The sequence below is a fragment of the Branchiostoma floridae genome, chromosome 10, assembly GCF_000003815.2.
Source record: "Branchiostoma floridae strain S238N-H82 chromosome 10, Bfl_VNyyK, whole genome shotgun sequence".
NCBI lineage: Eukaryota > Metazoa > Chordata > Leptocardii > Amphioxiformes > Branchiostomatidae > Branchiostoma > Branchiostoma floridae.
The window spans coordinates 20,803,306-20,811,321 of NC_049988.1; the positions used below are offsets into that span (position 1 = coordinate 20,803,306).

Sequence of the window (8,016 nt, forward strand, 5' to 3'; positions counted from 1 at the left end):
GAGGAATCTTACGATTATATTTGACAATCAACACTCTGAAAAATACAAATGGCATCCTGTGTCCATTATCAACCCAAAATACGATCTTTTTCACGTGTTTATGGCACAATTTTAAACATCGGAATCTGCTATCATATAGGGTGCTAGTTTTACTGTCACCGCATGTGATCATGGCAGCCATGTTGGATCGGTTAGGAACACGTTTTCAGCTGTGTTTACCGACGAATTCCTGCCGTATTGGAGAATTTTCGGCCTCAAAACTTATATCACTAAGGAAGCGAAGTTATAGTTGTTGTTTTACCTCCATTATTTTTAATGTGAAAGAAATATTCTTCCGAGTCGCTGCCGATAGCGCCGGAACCACACGGCCGAAAATTATGACATGTTTTGTGGTCAGTGTTATTTTTGGTTTATATTGTTAACAGAAACTTTAAAAGTTGTTTATATATAAAATATTCTTATATCAAATGGATGTTTAAAAAGGGACAAGAAAAATTAAAAAAAAAAAAATTAAAAAAACTCCGGCGCGGACTCGAACCGGGTCGGAGCTGGTATCATATATTCCCGGGCCAACGCTCTATCCACTACGCTACGTCATACATACACGATGAAGGCTGTATTATTAGGTATCCAGATGTAGGGCATAACTTGAATACGTCCGTTCATTCCAAGATTCAAAGATTCCAATGTCTAATCTTCCGAACAATGTCTAATCAACTATTGCTTGTGTAAAATATTGCCGGAAAGGCATGTTACAAGCTCTGATTGGCTGGTTGGCATCTCGGTGTGTCAATAGCCTGTTTGGCTATTGGCACACTGAGTGTGTCAATAGCCACAGCGACCACAAAAAGTACGTTGCTGAAATTATTTGCTCACTGTCGAATGCAGCGATTTTTTACAAACTTGGTTTAATCAAAACAACAACATATACAACCTCCTCGATGTAACATTTTGGTAGTCTCAGATGGGCCATTAATAATGCGTACGTACGCACTCAATTTAACGCTGCATTCGACAGTACGTTGCTGAAATTATTTCAACTTATTTCATCAACTACACTGTCGAATGCAGCGTTTTTTAGAGACGTTAATCAAAACAACATTGAACAACTACTGACCCTTGGTGACCCCTTCTCGTCCAGAGTTATGACCACATCTCTCCCCTCGGCCACGCCGGGCTGGTAGCGAGCCCTGGGTCCTCCTGGACTCGACATCTCACTCACTAAAACAGTAGTTAGCTAGAATTTTTTGATTGATTGATTGATCTTATAGGGTAGTCCCTTCAGAACGAGCACAACTCCTCCTAAACATAGTTGAAAGTTGAAACACTACAACAGTCTGTCCAGAAGAAAAAGTGAGGCAAGTTCAGAGTGTCTCTACCCTACTCGATCGAGGACTTCCACGTTTTAGTGTCAAAAATCCTTGCACTCAAGGAAAACAAAGTCCTGTCTCCCGCTGACAAACATCATTTATCCCGCTGGCACTGCGCTGGCACTGATCAGGATTAAACTTCTCACCTAAATCATTCTTAATTGCTCCAAAGTTCAGAGCAAACTTCAAAATGAGTAAATAGTTGAAAATAAATCAATAGACAAAACTATTTTTCCAGAATGTCATTATGCATTTGAAAAGAATTGATTTGCAAATTTGAAAAGTTACTAATGTTAGAAGCACATTTTGTTGCGGTACGTCAAATCTCGGAAAAATAACAATACTGACCTTTGACCTACTAAAGGTCTCGTCCTCAGGGTAATATGTAGAACATCTTGGATACGAGAGCAAGCGATACGGTCCACGATTGGTTGTTTTTAACTCGTGACTAAATCTGACCAATCACATCACTGATTTTCAGACTACCACTTCCCGCCTTTGGATCCAAGATGGAGGGAGGGTAAGTTGAATCTGGTTATTGGCAAACTTGCGGAATTCTATGTTTTAGTAGAAAATCACAGAAAAATTGGAGCAAATACTAAGTTGTTTACTTCAAAAGTAGCCTTGCGGACAAAAAGTGACCAACTTTGTAGCTATAATGAGGTACGAACGAATGAAAAGCGCCTTAGAAATTTTGGCAAAAAACAGGCGGCTTGATAAAATCATGACCCCTTTGGTTTTGCTTTACTTTTCTTACAACAAATTCTGTTACATCTGCACCGTTTGATAGGTTCTGCATATAAGGATGTAGATATTGTTTATGTAAGATATAGGGTACATTTACTGTATCCATGATACTTATTTTACCCTTTCGTTTATCAAACAATGAGGGGACAAACAAACTTGGTCGTGCAACAGCGACACCTTGCGGATCTAATAATATGAACAGGTTGTCAATCGGCAATATTATATTTAGCCTGTTTGTAACTTAGCGATACCAAAGCTAGTCCAATCCTATTTCATTTCATTCTGGTTTCGATATGTGAAAAGTTTCGACCACTCTCCTTGGACCGAAAAATATTTATACCTCCAAAACATAACACAACATACAAGTAATTTACAAACAAACAAACATATTATGAAGTTACTTCATCTACATCTACATCTACATAGAATACCCCCAAATGACCCCGCGAGGGGCAAAAGTAGGGGGGGGAGCTGAGGCTCCCGGGTTAGGGCGGGCAGGCCGCCTGCCTGGCACGGAAGTGCTCAACGTTGGGAGCGCTTACAACCGTGCCAGGCAGGGCATTCCACTCGGGAATTGTGCGTGGGAAAAAAGAATGTTTGTAGATATCGGTGCGTGCAAATATGTGTTGATATTTGAAGTCGTGGCTACCCCGGGTGCGCCCTTGGGCAGGCTTCAGAATATTGCTGGCGTCTATGTTAATATTATTGTTGACTACTTTATAGAAAAAGGTGAGGCGGGCGTTCCTCCTCCTTTCGGAGAGAGGGCGCCACTGCAGGTCTGAAAGCATTTGTGTCACGCTGCTAGTCTGCCGGTAGTCATTTAGGGTCACTCGGGCTGCCCTGCGCTGGACGGCCTCCACCGCCTGTATCCCTTTGTTGGTGTACGGGTCCCAGACGATGGCACTATATTCCAAGTGAGGCCGTACCAGCGCTTTGTAACAAGTGGCCTTGACCCTAGATGGACAATGGGTCAAGTTGCGCCGAATGACTCCTAGGACCTTACCAGCTTTGCTAGTGGCGTGGTTGATATGGGTGTCCCACCGCAAATCGTCGGACAGTTGTACTCCAAGATAGGGGTGGGACTTAACACCGGCAAGGGCTTCTCCACAGAGGGAGTACTGAGTTATGATGGGGTGCTTTTTACGGGTGATATGGAGGATGTGACATTTAGAGGGGTTGAACGACATGAGCCAACGATTTTGCCATTCTGTTAGCGCATCGAGGTCAGACTGCAGCCCTTGTGCGTCAGAAGGCTTGTTGATAGTTCGATAAATCAAGCAATCGTCAGCGAACAGTCGAACATGTGAGTCTACGGAATCGGGTAGGTCATTAATGTAGAGCAGGAATAGCAGAGGGCCTAACACAGTACCCTGCGGAACTCCAGAGGTGACCTTGACAGCTTTAGATGTTCCACCGTCAAAGACAACCCTCTGGGTTCTCTCCGTAAGGAAGGCCCTAAGCCAAGACTGAAGGAGGCCAGAAATACCATAGTGCTCGAGCTTGCTCAGCAGACGTTCGTGTGGCACAGTATCGAATGCTTTGCTAAAGTCAAGCACCGCGGCATCGACCTGTTTGTTCTGGTCCATGTTCTTGGCCAGGTCTTGGAGGGTAAGCACCAGCTGGCTCTCGCAGGACAGACCCTTCCTGAAGCCGTGTTGCGCAGGGGACAGAATGCCATGAGCGTCTAGATGTTTCATCATGTGGCTGTGCACGATGTGTTCGAGCACTTTACCACAGACCGATGTCAGAGACACCGGCCTATAGTTTGATGGCAAGGTTCTGTCCCCCTTTTTGAAGATTGGAGCGATGTTAGCTGTTCTCCAATCTTCAGGAACATCTCCCGTGGATATTGACTGGGAGAATATGACCTGTAATATTGGCGCAATTTGTTCGGCTACAGTCTTCAGGAGGCGAGGTGGTAATCCGTCTGGTCCTGTGGCCTTGCTGGGGTTAAGACAGGAGAGCTGTTTGGCTACCCCCTCCACTGTGATGTTAAGGGAGGGGATAGTTGGAGCTTTGGGTTCGCCAAGGGTAGGAACGGTGGTCTTATCCTCCCTGGTAAACACTGACTCAAACTGGGCCCCCAGTGCATCAGCCTTTTCTTTGGGGTCAGATGTTAACACCCCCTGATGTCTTAGGGCGGACGCACCAGTAGAGTCTTGTCTGATGGATTTGACATAGCTCCAAAAGGCCTTGGGATTATCCTCGATGTTAGACTCCAGGTAATTGGAGACATAATCCCTATGGGCCTTCCTAACTCTCTGCTTAACGCCCTTCCTACACCTCTTGAACTTTGCCCAGGCTTCATTGGAGTTGGATCTCCTAGCCTTGGAAAAAAGTTCAGACCGCTTACGCATAGCTTTGCGAATCTGGGGAGTTATCCAAGGTTTGTTGGATTGTGGCCTCACTTTTTTCCTGGGGACATGCTTATTGGCAGCACCACTAACGGCTGCCTTAAACAGCTCCCAGTTTTCTGAGGCAGTGTTGTGCTGAGCCTGGTCTGCAAACTCTCGACTGTATGTTGCCATATCCTGCTGGAGTGCATCGATGTTAGCTTTCCTCCACAGGTATATGAGCCGATCTTTTGAGTTTGATGTTTGGGGCTTTACTTGAACATCAATCAGCGGGATGTCATGATCGCTGAGACCTGGTAAGATTTTGACTCTCTCCACTAAGGTGGAATTTGTGGTGAGAACTTAAGTCAACTATCATTCAAAGAAATAGAATGTGGGTTTAAAACATCTGAAAATGTTAGATTATGGTAAAATAGTGTCATTGCTAAAAGTTTGCAGTTGTTTACTTGGTTGGTCATTTCTGCACATAACAATAAGGGGGCGGGTCTATTTCAGCTGTAAGGTTGGGTGAATGGCTTCTCTATTGTTACCATTCTTCTTACATCCATTGTTTCATTACTGTGCTGTAAGTGTTAGATGTCAGAACTCAATTGCTGCACACACCAGGGGGTAGGTACAGCCTTGTTTTACTTTCTCCTTAAGTTTGTAAAAAAAAACTGTCTCTTTAAGTTTAACTAAGTTTTAGTTGTGATGACTTTTTTGTGTCTTTGAACTATATGTATAAACTACTCAGGGCTCCAAATTCATTTTTGGGAATAGGTACACTGGTGCATCCAACCTAGAAAATTGGGTGCACCAAAATATTTTTGGGTGACCACATAAAATAAAGTTGAATATCAGAATAACCTTATTGCAAACCTACTAGATTAGTAATTTGAACGGAGCTCTTCAGAAATCGGAAGTACTATGACAGACATTTCATTATGTTTCTAACACATAGGTGTCAAGAGTATGGTGTTTACTTAATATACTGACATCTTAACATACATAAGCCTATGAAAATATTTGGGTACACAGGGTGCACCCACAGAAAAAAATTGGGTGCACAGCTCCAAGTTTGGGTGCACCTGGGTGCACAAAACCCCAGTATTTCGAGCCCTGCTACTGCTTTGCTAAACTTCCATAATGGATTGATTTTTGATAATTGTAAAGCGCTTGTAGGTTAAGGTGAATTACACCCATATGCCAATACTTTCAGATCTGTATAGGCTAGGTATACCAATGCAAATTTATGCAAGAAAAGAAGGATTTTTGATGGATTGCTGATTTAATAAAGATATGTAATATCTAACGTTAGAAGAATAACAAATGTCTTTGAATTGATATCATTCTTTGCCAGTCTCCTGAAAACTTCCAACCTAACGAGCTGTTGTTGTTGCAGTTGCTCCATCTGTCCATCTTGATATGAGCTGCAGTAAAGGCATCTGTTTTCAAGGTATTTGTAACTGTCAAAGTATGATGATACAGGATGTAATTGTTCTAAGACAGACAGAAAAAAAAATAGATAAGAATTTACAAAATTTGGGGTAAGTCTCAACCAATTTTACTGTTGGTTAGTGTAAGTTCAATTAATCCATAATTAATTTTACAGAGTTTTGTTAATTTAGGAAACTTGAAATGTCTGATTCTTACATCACACTTCATCACACCTCTCCTCACACATCACACCAACCTACAAAAAATTGTCTCTGCCACCCAATTTATATGTCCAGAAATGTCGGTAATTTCGTCCTCCACTCCAAACTACAATCAGTTTATTTCTAGTAGTAGTGCTAGTTGATGAGTGTCATTTCACTTAATGTTTATTTTGTTATTGTATACTATACCTTATTATTATCATTTCCTTTCAGTGTATATGTGCAATTAGCTTTTGGGCTTGAATTTGCATTAAAGTTATTATTATTGTTGTTTTACCACAGTGTCTACTACAGGCTAGTGAGCTGAGATGTCCATGTTGAACCCTGGCACCAGCCTCCACTTTGATGGACAGGCACTTCAGGATGAGGCTGAGGCTGAGTTTGAGAAGGAGGACAGGGAGAGGGAGAAAGAGGTCAGAGGTCACCTCCAGCCATGGGGCTGCTTCCTTTTACCTCCCACCTATTCTGTCAACTTTCCTTGATTCCTTGTCTGTCTGTGTTTTTTGTATGAAAGTGGTTTTGAAAATTGGTTGATTTGAAGGCATGCATGTGTCTACAGTGCATTTGGTTATAAATGATGCAAGTCTAAAGGTGAACCACAGTTTAGTTCACAGAAGAGCTGTTCTTCCACCGATCATGACAGGTAAGATTTGAACAGGTTCATTGTACCAAGGAACTGGTACTTTTTAACAAGCACAATGAACAGTAGACCATGGCTTGAAAACCCGTCCTAAGACTGCAACCCTTTCCAGTAGCGTACATATCTGGGAAGCGACAACAGTCAGGGTTGGAGCTTCTAACCTTGGGTCACTCAACACTTGACTGCGCACACTACACATCCCAGGATTTCAAGGCTTTTCAGCAGCAGTGCATGCTCCATTTCCTAAGCAAATGAGTGCAATTCCGTTTGTCAGCTGATTTTTGTTTAACCCAAGCTGATGGTCCCTTGGCTTGAACGTTATGCAGCTTTCCTGGGTCCTCTTGACAAAGGAACTGTCTGGTGTCTAGCGGTAATGCGTGGGGATTTTGCTTTTCTCAACCGCATACCAGTAGTTTAAGAGATCAACAACTTTAAGAGATCAACAACTAGGACAGTTGGTAGAGGATTCAGTGCATTGACCAAGAAGGATTCTGTGAGGGAGGTAGAAGCAACAAAATGGAAAGCAAAGTAAAAGAATAATATTTAACCTATCAAAACTACTGAAGAAGAAAGAATTACCTAGTTCTACTATTTTTATTGGCTGTCTTGTATACTTGCATATCTCAAGCTCTTGGTTCTGCTGTGAGTTGGCCCACTGCATCATCGAACTGCGAGCTTGACAAATTTTGCAATTTTCTAGGAAACTAGATGTGTATTACTAGTGCTAGCCCAACTTATGAAACAGATCAAAGCTCTCTTAAATACCTGTTTTGTGACTTAAATTAAAACATTTACTTAGATCTTTCTACCACAATAAGAAAACGTCACTGTGATAAAAACGTTGCCTGAGGATTTGGCGCCATTATCGAATCAAAGCGAGACCGCAGTCTCGTGACTCCCGTAAGTACATGGTAGGATTCCTACAATGTAATGATTATAACTTTTAGTAGGTTTGCTGCCATGGTAACCTTCCTATTCGTTTCCAAACAAGAAACGGAGCATATATCTCTTTGATTTGAACATTCCTCGCTATTCAGGGCATCCTTTTGTAGGTGTCTTAAGAAGAAAGATGGTGTCAGAGAATGACACCGGTATGGTGGAAAAAATTCCGCCACGAAAATAGATACGAATTTATCTTGAGCATGCAGTGCTGCTAAATGAAAAATTGAACTATTAGAATCTGTTCCAATGTTGGCATGTGTGACCAGGAAACTACATTGTTTTTGCCAGAGGAAGATAGCCAAGCGTCATCCTGGATTAAGATAAGA

General features: G+C 42.2%; 1 long non-coding RNA gene across 1 annotated transcript; it reads left to right on the forward strand.

Moving 5' to 3' along the window:
* Positions 1–1,289: 1,289 nt before the first annotated feature.
* On the forward strand, positions 1,290–8,010 carry LOC118425137. Its single transcript, XR_004832268.1, has 3 exons — positions 1,290–1,890; positions 5,853–5,906; positions 6,391–8,010. It is a non-coding gene; the product is annotated as an uncharacterized LOC118425137 (long non-coding RNA).
* The last annotated feature ends 6 nt before the right edge of the window (positions 8,011–8,016 follow it).